At 34.7% G+C, this 12,484-nt stretch overlaps 1 long non-coding RNA gene across 1 annotated transcript; it reads right to left on the bottom strand.

Moving 5' to 3' along the window:
* Positions 1-7,652: 7,652 nt before the first annotated feature.
* LOC130055149 (uncharacterized) lies at positions 7,653-8,209 on the bottom strand. The gene is made up of 2 exons (XR_008803416.1): positions 7,924-8,209; positions 7,653-7,806 (listed from the first exon to the last, which is right to left on the bottom strand). It is a non-coding gene; the product is annotated as an uncharacterized LOC130055149 (long non-coding RNA).
* Between the last annotated feature and the right edge of the window lie 4,275 nt (positions 8,210-12,484).

The raw sequence follows: 12,484 nt of genomic DNA, 5'->3' as shown, positions 1-12,484 counted from the left end.
AAGCAATGATCAGAAAAACAGCAAGTCAAACTTCAAATAGGCATTGTAACAGAAGGATTACACTGGGCATCATGTTTTAGCAGTTATGTTTTTATATGGAGAAAATTATTGCATACAATATCCATCACTATTATATGTTACTGTCATATGAACCCCTGATTTTTGATGTTCAGTTCGTTTGGTGCATTTATATATTTTCACACAAAATTTCCCTTCATGACAATTAAATCAGCAGTGTGCCTATAGCTGGGAGACAACACGTACGTGATTGCGTAATTCAAAAAGTTAAAATCAAGAACGGTTGTACTTTACTGGTAATCTACAGAAAAATAACATCGCGCTCTGCTGGTCTCGCTTAACCCAGCCATTACAGAGCCTATAACATCGAGATGACTATAAAATACGTAAATGTCATAGCCTATCAGAATAAAAATAAGAAATAGTATCTTTGTGTGTGTATATATAATAGAAAAATTAAGAATTAATCAATTTCTTACAAACACGATGACCTGAAAGCACATCTGAAAGAGAGTAAATGTTGTCTGATAAAGTTATTCATCTCAAGAAATTGAGACATCCGCACACACAAGAAATTGACTAGATAAAAGTAATTGTCTTCATTTCTTCAGAAAGGTGAACTATACCGCAAGACAAATAGATAAGAGATTTACAAAAGTGAAATATATACCACAAGACAAATAGATGATTAGAGATGTACAAAGGTGAAATATATACCACAAGACAAATAGATGATTAGACTAAGGTGAAATATATTCCACATGACAAATAGATGGTTAGAGATTGACAAAGGTGGCGGGGTCGGTAGAATGGTCTTTTCCTGAACAAATCGCCCTGGGGTCTTGGTTGAATGTGCATTTAGCACACATGCATGCACTCACACACACACACACACACACGCGCGCGCGCGCGAGGAAGTCCACGTGTTATGTTCGTGTAATCTATGGACTGTATATTTACTGAATGTGAAAGTCACCGACATCTGTTAAACTGTGACTTTTAAAAGAAAACTTTATACCAGATGCTCAAAAACAGTCATAAATAGCTCGATTACTGGGCCCTCTTTTTTCCTTTGAAGAAATGTTTCATAGCTGATAAAAGCATGCCTCTACTTCAGATTAGGCACAGACTGACTATTGACCTTTGAATGTGTCCTCAATCCAAACGTACATGACAGGTATAGAGAATCAATAACAGTTTTATCAATAAAAGTATTGAAAATTAAATTGCAAATAGGGCTCTATAAAAAAAATCTTTTTGATATTAAATATCTTGTATACTTAGCCATTTTGAATGGTGATTTGACAAATGGCTATGATGATGTACATGTACTTTAAATAGACTTTCTGACGTCACAATATACAAACTACAGTCCAAATTTCAACGTGATCGTATGTCTAAATAATATATTTTGCTAAAAAGTGGAGAGAGAAAAACATACTTTGTGATTTTACAATTTTTATTTCAACTTACAGGGCCAAAACTAGTGAGACTCCGTTTCAAACATGTCCTTGAACGCATGTTCGAGGAGATTATAAAAATTGTGAAAGCTATGCACATATTACTTATTACTTCAACATAATTGTGATAATTTCCTGTTACAAACAAATGAACAAAACAATGCATCATGTGGCACGGTACTAAATTGGTTACCTGTTTTGATGCAAGTTTGCTGATTTTTAAAAAATATTATTTCTCAGTATGTGAAGAAATTCTCCGAAAAGCCTTTGATAACTTTTGAATTTTGAAATGTCAAAAGTAAATCTTTTTTATCTTCGCATTTGTAATGTTATTTCCTACAGAGGAGTGTCCCATTTCCTGTATATGATATTGACCTTTCGTCGCTCCTATGGCGAAATAGTTTGAGTTGAATAGTCCCTATTCTCATACAAATTTTTTTGTTATTCTGCATAAACTAACAGGCGGACACTTGTACATTCCACGGAAATTTCAGATTATTTGTAGAAACTGGATTTTATCGATGAGAGATAAATGACCACGATAAATACGAATATAATTAACATATAAAACCCAATTTTACACTGACATCATACACCCGTATACAAACAGATAACAATCAGAAGAGCACTAATACAACAGCCTGTGTAAAATCTTAGAGACATAGGACCACAAAACCACTGTTTGTATATCCACTTGTTTATATTAAAGGAGTGCAAGATATTTTCTTTGATTTTCCACAATTTTGAAAGTACATAAGGGTGTGAACTACTATGCTTTATACCAGCATACTTCATGAAGCGTTCAATTCTTATGTTTACACTTTACTTTCATTTTTGTGGGAATATTCCCAGCCGTTAAAATAGTCGCACTATATTTATCAACATTCATACGCACATTGTTCACATCCATGAGAAAATGGCTATCACCTCAATTGGTAAAGATATTGAAAGTAAAATCACAGGAAATGTAGATATATAACAAGCAAAACAACGACCTTTTAAGGCAGGGCGAATTTGGAAATTCCATGGGTTTCTCCGAGTAGAATTAAACTGTTAATATGACGTCTTCATTATTTATCACCTTTCTTTCATATGACTTGTGTAATAAAGTGCTAAATTATATCTACATATGTTTCTAATGCATTGGGAATTCTCGTCAGTCGCCTACCTTGCAATGAGTCAATGGTGTTACCAAACCAGCGAAAATGTTTTACTAAATTAAAATTCTTTATATTTCTTGTGTGCATTTCAACAGAAATTTTCGTTCCGTGTGGGTCCGGGTTAGAATAGGTCCTCTGTCCCTTGCTTGTCGTAATAGGTGACTATATTGGGCGGTTCGTCGGATGAGACCGCAAAAATCGAGGTCCCGTGTCACAGTAGGTGTGGCACGATAAAGATCCCTCCCTGTTCAAAGGCCGTGAGCACCGAGTGTAGGCCTAAATTTTGCAGCCCTTCACCGGCAATGGTGATGTCTCCATATGAGTGAAAAATTATCTCGAGTAGGACGTTAAACAATATACAATCAATCAACTGAAATCTCAAAGATACGTACATCTTGCCAGAGATGTAAAAATCGAAAATCCAATTCCTGAAACACAAAAAACATAATATTTGAACTATACACAGTATGGGAAGATTGAAATAAAACCCAAAGCACAAAACAAACCGGACACCCTTCTTCATCCTACAGTAATTCCAAATAATATATTAGTCCTTTACACAAACTCTATTCAAGACATATAGTTTTTGTGAAACCACATTTCGGTAAACCAGCTCTCCCGCTTTCTTGGGTTATTCTGGTGTTTCCCATGAAGTCGAAGAAAATTTTATTTATCATATATTTGCTGTGGAATACACTATATAACTTTATTCAATTTACTTTATATTTACATTTCCAATGTATGACTTTACAAATTGTAAATGATAGCCATTTCTTCATGAATGCACAGTTTTGTGAACAATGCGCGTATGAATTTCGATGAATATAGTACGTCTATTTTAACGGTTGGGAATTCCAACAGAAATGAAAGTAGAATGTCTTCATGCCAGCATACTTCTCAGGAATAGATAGTTGTGTATTAATGCGCTTCACAAAGTACTAGTATGCCACTGGCGTGAAGCGTCGCAGTTCATACTCTCACGTACTTTCAAAAATTAAATTTATTTCTTGAATGTACTTTTAGGGTTTCACGATAACATGAAGGATCCTGGATATAGTATACAGAAACACTGGCGTATAGTTAACTTTTATAGTTAACCTTTATCCAAGATCCATGAATTTTCTGTGGAATACAACTTTTTATCTAGCTATTTCTTAATATCTACATTTCCAATGGTTTTACTTTCGATATCTTTACCAATTGTAGAATGAGAATGAAAGTAAAATGTAGATATAAGAAAAATTAAATTTTCTTCTTGAAAAACAGTTTCCGGGGTCAAGCACACGCTTCTTGAAGTATGCGGGCTTAAAGCGTCGAAATTCATGCCCTCAAACATGTATATCTGTATTGTCTCCTTCCCACAATTCCGTTCGCACATTGTGCCAAGTGAATTGTGGGAAGGAGACCAGACTAACCATTTTTCATTATGAATAACATACATTTGCGAAAGAAAAACTACAATAATTTTTTGCCATCGGCATAAAGGTTATCAATTTAATATACACACCTTTGGTCTTTTTGATAGAGATTTTCATAAAGATTGAAGAATCATACGAAATATCATAGCTGTAGTATACATGCAAGTACTCTGAATTATTACTAATGGCGAGACTTCTGAACAACAAAAGGTACACGTACGTAATGATTCCTGACTGAAAACATTTCCTGTAATACACACCTCAATAAATTCAAACAACGTATCCACAACAACAACAAAAAAAAGAATTTTAAAACTAAAACGGCCATGAAACCACTCTGATAAATGCTAACAGTATTCTAAAACATACAAAGACAAATTCCTACACGTGAAGACACCTTGACTTACAAACCAAACATCGAAAAAAGGTGGAATTAAATTATAAATGTTTATTTCAAAAGCTTTATGAAACAACAACGACAGTATTCGTTATTAACAACAACGCCTTTGCTATATATGTTTCTGTTTTATAATTCATTTCTTTAATTGAGTTGAAAACAAGTATTACGCACATATGGATAATGAAATGACAGCTAGTCCAATATATTGCAGGCGATATGACTTGGGAATTCCGTAGGGGTTCCCAGAAATTAAGCTGTAAATTGTTAGTGTTAATACAAATGCCAGACTGTTTCTAAGCTTTCACTTGTCATACACGTTTCAGTTGGAAACTTAGAGCACATGTCTTGCCAAAGCGTGTTTGTATGCCCGCCTTTAAAGTTTCACCCAGGCTGTTTAAATAAAGTGTAGCTGAGGCTATGCGTAACGGCTCTCAATTCAGTTCATTTTATTAGATCAAATTATGTACCGGTATATATAAATCATGTACCGGTATATACAAATCATGTACCGGTATATACAAATCATGTACCGGTATATACAAATCATGTACCGGTATATACAATGCTACATGAGGTACAATTAAGAAATGAAATTTAATTTTCAAAATACATGAGGGCATGATCTGTGACGCTTTACGCCAACATACGTCACAAAGCATGTTTGCGTTTCATGAAAAGTTTGCTGGAGTGAAGCGTTGCTGTTCATTCCCTCATGTACCTTCAAGAATTATCTTGTTATATTTACATTTTACTTTCTTTTCTATCGTAATATTCTCAGCCGTTAAAACAGTCGTACTATATATTTATCAAGATTCATACGCATTTCGTTCACATTCATGAGGAAATGGCTAGGCCTATCGCTTGAATCAAATTAATATTCACATTCCCAATGTTTTTGCCTTTATTGTAATGATAGCCATTTCCTCTTGTGCGCGCTGCAGTTGCAATCAATGCTATTTTAACGGCTGGGATTTTTTACAGAAATAAAAATTTCATTTAGAAAACACATGAGGGTATGAACTGCGATAAGTCATGATGGACAGGTCAAATCGTAGATTTTTTAAAATATACACGTATAACTTCTTTTAAAGTTACTCCACATCAGTTTTTAACATCAGATGAAATAATTTTACTTTGTTTGGGTTATGATAAAAAAAATTTCAAGTAGTTTTTATGTATGTCGTAAAGAATGATATCGTTAAAATCGTTTTCATGTATTCTTCACCAAAAATGAGAGAGAAGTGTGACTGAGATATTGTTTATTGACTTTAAATGATGTTCGGAATTATCCTGACATGAGTGGATCTGCTGAGGATTCAGAAATATACCAGCAAACCCCTATCCTTGGGTAGCTTACAATACTGTGCCTTGAAACACAACAATTTTCAGTGACCATTCTTTATGAAAAATGGAAATAGCCTAGTTTAGCCAAATATTTATCCCTAACCATATCCAATGCCACGTGCATGGTTATGCCATACATTTATCATATTTCATTATGTATTCATACGCTGCATGGTGACTCATTTCATTATGTATTCATGCGCTGCATGGTGACTCATTGTCAAATGTTATTTCAAACTTGGTTTACCGATTATCGTACGATTTAATGATTGGATAACCATGATTGGCAGTGGCGGATCCAGACTTGATCGAAAGAGCGGGCAATAGCCTGGGCGTTTGGGGGCTCTACCAGGATTTCGAGGCTTTTAAAGTTACTTTTATGGGTTATTCTAGATTTATTTTATACATGTTAAAATAAATAAACTATATGGAACAGTAGATGTCTTACAGAAGACCATCAGATTCGCGGAGGAAGCTCAAATCCAAGTCTATCGAATGCGAAGGACAAGAAGAACATTAAATTTAAAAAAATAACAAAAAATGTTTGTCTTAATGCACTTGTGTGTATACAATGTCGAATCTTGCTGTTGTTCTACTGTTTGTGTGTGTGTGGGGGGGGGGGGGGGATGGGGGGGGGGGTGTCACAAAAAGGATGGCGAGCCCCCTCTAAATCCGCCATTGATTGAGTACGTTCAAATGATTACACGTACATATTTATGCATGATTTCTATCCAGCTTGTGTTTTCTTTGTTAGAGTGAAACACACAACTCCTTTAGTAAAAATCATAATGGTAGGTTCCACATTTCATATCACATTGATGGTAATTGTTCTTCTAAAGGATGCGACAACGGTCATATGCACCGTGCTAATTAAACATTTTCATGTTTATCTGATATCCGCTTTAACCATGATATAAAAGTCATGATTACCCCCCCCCCCTTTCAACTCATTCTTAAAATAGAATATAATGACATGATTATTCTTTTTTAAAATCTGTTTTCTTCAATTTTTCGAATATAAAGTATGAGCCCTTGCGTGTTATTCGTGACACTTTAATTTACAATGAAAACCAGAGCCATGTAAGACCAGAGACAAATATGTCTCTGATAAGACTATCATCAATTAACCCACTTGTTTCCCCAAGACATATTTTCAGAGTCTCCAAAATATAAATAGTGTCTATGTACTGAAAACGTAAAATGCAAAAAGTAATATATGTAAATTTATCAATTAAATACCAAATGAACCGCTTATAATGCTCGTTTTGTACATTCCACTAGATAACTTTCCTACAAAATATTGTGGCAGAGTTCCATAAAAAACCTTGCTTGATTACCCAGTTCCCAGCAGCATTGGTGGATGTATAGTAAACACAAATATCATTCTTAATGCATACTGCAGGTTTAGAATCAGAAATGAGTTGTAGAACTTGTTTCTGGTCCTTTTAATTGTTCAAACCGCAGGATCAGGTGATCGTATAGGAATTTACTGGCGTTGGTGCCATCGTCTCTCGTCCTGGTAATTTTCATCATGAGTGGGTGAAATTCTATTGGATGTCAGGTGTTTTATACAAAGGACGTTTTCTATAGACAGAAATTAATCTGAGTAATTACATTCATGCAATAGTTTTTTTTTCCATATTTGATAGCATTACATATACCTTATTTGCTGAAACAGAGGCGTTTATGAAGTTCGTGTGAACGAATTAGACGATCCTTTTTAAAGGATGATGCTAAGGAAAACTTTATCGATGTACCAAAAATCCTTTGTCAAAGAAAAAGGGTTGCAGAAATAATTTAGCAGATCTCTAGGGATCTCTGTTTACTTGTCAGACTCATAAATCCAACATCATTTTCACAAGCACTACATGTATTTAAGAGAGGACATTAAACATAATTAATTTTCATGTAATTTCAATAGTGGTGTTGGAATTTGAGAGTTTTAGACATGCTAAATCGTCTTCATGGAACACAGTTCGATGTGCTGTCTCTACCACGCAATAGAACTAAAACGAATTATGTAAAGCAGGGTTTAAAAATCGACCAAGAAACTGACACATTTCAACAGTTGTCAATAAATCCAAATTTAGTCATGATCGATACTTTTATATAATAGTTTTTACCTAAAAAGTTACCGGTGTAATTTAATCTGCATAACGTGACTGGTGAGTCCCCGAACCTTGAGGGCTAATGTTAGTCTTTTTTTATGAAGTCCCAGAACTGGAAAGCCCCATGTTAGTCTTAAATCCACAATACATCAATTACACACTTAATATCAAATGAGACTCCTGGAGCGTATTTGGCACCCACTTTGTGAACACGCGCGACATGTCGGTCAGGATATCTGCACCTAATCTCTTTGTCTTTTGTTTTAAAAGGACAACATCGGACTTCCTATTCCTTTGATATATCATGCTATCTTTTTTTTATATATCTTATTGCGATACAGTGAGATAGTTATAGTGTTTTGTCTCCCTTTGTAAACTTAACAATTTCTATTTACGTTACTAGAGGAAACTTGACCGAACAAGACTGCGGTTTAACAATGAATGAGCACTATTTCTTAACAAACCTTCAAACATGCACCAATTAAACGTCCATTAGTCGACATATCTCAAGGGGGCGAAATTTAACAGCTGTAGGAAAATCCAAGGACCTGTGAGGAAGCTTATCTATACTCAGTATGTTCAAACTCATTGGGAAAATCATCTGATAAACAATTCAATCTTTTTTTATTATTTAATTTTGATTTTATTTTTATCTATTTATTTATTAATAGCTATGATAAATCGAACAGTTTCATGGAACCGAATATGACCGGGAATGAGGACTATGGACCAAAAAAAAGAGGGGGGGGGGGGGGTCCTCAAACTCCTACGACAGTTACGGAATCTTCAACCGTCATTTGAATTATAGTTGCATCGTTTTTATATATGACCTTCGATCAGACTTTTATCATTGTTATGAAAATATATGGTTGATATACACGTGGTATAATTTTGCTCCATATCCTTTCTCCAGTTTCCAAAATTGTTGATTAAATATATTACATACACAACAAATAATCACATGGGGTATTTTATACCATCGACTTTCTTACAAGAGTCTACTTTGATCATTTCTTGTCCAAGAATTATACAGCGGTAACCCAATGTGTGCTGAAAAGAGCACCTGTTACCATGGTCAGAGACATAAATAACATGTGTCTGCTATGATACCATATAAAACTATTTAAAGTACATTAATTCCACCACTGCCATTATACACAGCAGAAATATACTTATATACAACTAATACAATACATGTATAAAGGATCTGCCAAAATCGTATAGAGCAGTATAGTTACTCCAAATGTTTTTGTATGCTCCAAATAAAGACACGTGAATAAAAAGGAGCGGAACAGAAGGAAAACATGCCAATTTAATATACTCAATTGTTTTTTCATTGTCTTTCTGCCTACATCTTTTATTCCGCAGCAACTGACAAAGTCGGGAAATCCAGAACGTTATATTGTTCGGTATTAGACCCTATATACGGCTAGGTTCTCTTGGTCACTGCATAATGAATCACTAGCGTGGTGAAGTCCATATCTTATTTAACTCCCGGCGAACCCAACTCCTTACACAACAAGGTGCTATTTACGTCAGACTCGGTGAATTTAACCCTAAGTGGTGTTTGCAACAAAAGTGCATTTAAGTACTCGTGTAAGTCTAGCAAATGAAGTAAATACAGTTTATACATGTGTATAGATCTTTGGGGGGGGGGGGGGGGGGGGGCACCCACGCATAGGCAGCTTCTTGGGGAAATTTTCTCTGAAAAATTCGATTAGATCACAAAATAATAAGCATTACTTACACAAATGAAATAAAAAGAAACGATTTATCAATGTAGGCATTGTAGAGATGACCAGGGTGTATTTAAACTTTAAAGTATACAAAAAGAATAGGGGGGGAGCTTGAATAGGGGGGGGAGCTTGGGGAAAGGGGGGGGGGGGCTGACGCGAATGAAGGAGATTTAATTCGTATAGCAGACAACAGTTCTTCTAAGAGCATACATGTACACGCCAGTGGCTTACAATGTGTTTCCTTGCCCCCCCCCCCCCCCCCTAATTTGTTTATAATTAAAATATAAAGAATGTTGATAAAGTTAATGAACCAATCAAACTGTGTGTAACAATTAAAATTAAATTATTTCAATGGGCATTTTTAAAAATGCCAGGACATACTCCATAATTTCTGCTGATCTCTCTCTCTCTCTCTCTCATTTTGCGCCAAACTTATGTTTTGATGATTTTACGAAATATCAATTCTTTACTGACTCTCTTGTAAATGACAAATACAATTCATTGGAATAAAATACGGAGAGAAAAATACGCAAATTTTTCGCCTCACCATTTTTCAGCCATATTGAATTTTTCGATGCATCCACCAATAGGGTGTAGGCGGTGCACACCTTTACACTTGGTTACGAAAAAGTGTACAATTTGTGGTCAGTGTAGACAAATCAAATACGCTCTTCGTTTCAATAGCATTAAACTCTTCCCAGTTGTGGAGGGAACTTAGAGAGGATTGTCTTTTCCTCACAAATCATAATAAAAACGTAGAAAACCGTATACGTAGATACCCACAAGCTCTATTCAAATTATGACTGCTTATAGCAATCTGTTTAAAATCAACACCTCGATCCGCTCCTCTTTTTAGCGACAACATAAAAAATAAAGGAGCAGATCATGGAGCTGATTTTAATCAGATTGTGCTTATAGAGACAACTAATTAGGACATATGATGGTTTTCATAGCAACAAATGAAAATTTTATACGGGGACGTCACTATTGAAATTGAATGACTGAAAAATACCACAGACTGAATTCGCGTACTGGCGGGAATAATTTATATCGTATTTATAAGTTAGTTATCTCGTAATTACGAGTTAGCTATCTTGCAGCCTCGATTGTTTTCGTAATCACGAATTTTTGTTATCGTACTTGTACACGATTATCTTTTTCCTACGTACTAGTTACCTTACGTAATACTTATCATTTCCATTAGTGGAACTCTTCAAATTAAAGGCGCGTAAAGTCGTGCTACCGGGACAACATACGTAAACATTACTTAGGCATACATAATATAAATTATGGTTTCGGATACATATTATATATAACCGACTGCAAACCACAACACTGATTAAAATTCTAAAGTCAAATTTAGGAATTGATTATTCTTACAAGAAAACAGACGAACTTATTAAACTATGTGAGGGAGTGCAGGTACTAAATCTGCCAAATCTGATCGATATAAAGCATCAATCGCAAAAAGAACTGTGAAGGGAAAAACCTATATGCACATCCAACACAAAAACTTTTAATGTGAGTAATATGTTTTTAAAGTTATTCTGTCAGACTATGAAGACATTCTATTTTATCATACAATTAGGACAGGTTCATATGGCATGGACTTGGTAATCGTACACGAACACCCCCTACCCCCCCCCCTCAATTTCCATATTTTAGAACAAGTTATATATATGCCAAACTGCATTTTTTAAGACGTTTATAACACTAATTAACACAACTAATGCGTTTCCAAACTGCATTCAAACTATTTTGAAAATTACAAAATATTGATGGATTTAGGACAGAGAACATCATTGTTTAGAATTTTTGAAATAGGTGTGGTGGAGTTTAAAAACATGTAACATTTTTAATAAGATTGTGTTAGAATATTTGAAAAATGCAGTTTGACCAATGGTTATTTTATTTAAAGATACACCATGTATTTTAACTCTTAAAAAAAGGGGGGTGCTATGACCGTTTCGTTTATGTCCCAGTAATCTCACACTTGCTCGCGAGACTTGTGCATTTTCTTACCGATGACACACAAGAGTCATCAAAGCGCGATAACTCTAACGAGCTGGTAATGAGAAGTATTACGTAATTTATTTGTAATTTAATATTACGTCACATTATACGTCGTCTTACTATAGATTATCAGCAAAATTGTGAGAAATGTTCATATAATTACGGGTTATTACAAAAAATCTAACGCATGAGGAGATACGTGGTTTTTTAATTCGGCTTTATATATTTAGTAGTTATTTTTTCTTTATTGAAGAGTTTCAGACGTGATATTCAAATAATTTTCAATATTATCATTTTGTTCAAAGCGATGTGTGGATTACTACTCACGTAATATTTGATCATGTGTTGATCAAGAAGGGGGTGCGTTTTCCTTCAAATTTTAAAGTTTGTGGTTTGTTGAAAACCATGCAATTCACAGAGTTTTAAAAAATGTGGAGGGGGTGTTCTTTGTTTGGTTTGGGTTTTTTCTTCTTCGCAAAAGCGAGAGTTAAACAACCAAAAATCAACAATATTAGAATTCCTAGTTTTGTTTTTACGAGATAATTAACTAGTGGTTACGAGATTTCTCGTAATTTTAATTCTTATCAGATTTTGGCACCATAAAAATTATCTCCCAAGTATTTAAACCATATACATTATAACCAATTCTGATTTATACACCTAAGAATACACCTAATGTGGGATGGATTCGCTGTCAGGTTTGAGGTCACTGAGGTCTGACAATATGAAACCCAGAAAACCGGTTTCCTCCAGTGATTTGGGTCTGATTCACTCGCATTTCCTCCATTACTCCTACATTTAGGCTACTTTTGTGAGTAATCAAAGTT

This window comes from Ostrea edulis, chromosome 5 (assembly GCF_947568905.1).
Source record: "Ostrea edulis chromosome 5, xbOstEdul1.1, whole genome shotgun sequence".
Lineage (NCBI taxonomy): Eukaryota > Metazoa > Mollusca > Bivalvia > Ostreida > Ostreidae > Ostrea > Ostrea edulis.
Note: the sequence above shows the minus strand (reverse complement) of the source record. Positions and strands in the feature narration are given on the sequence as shown.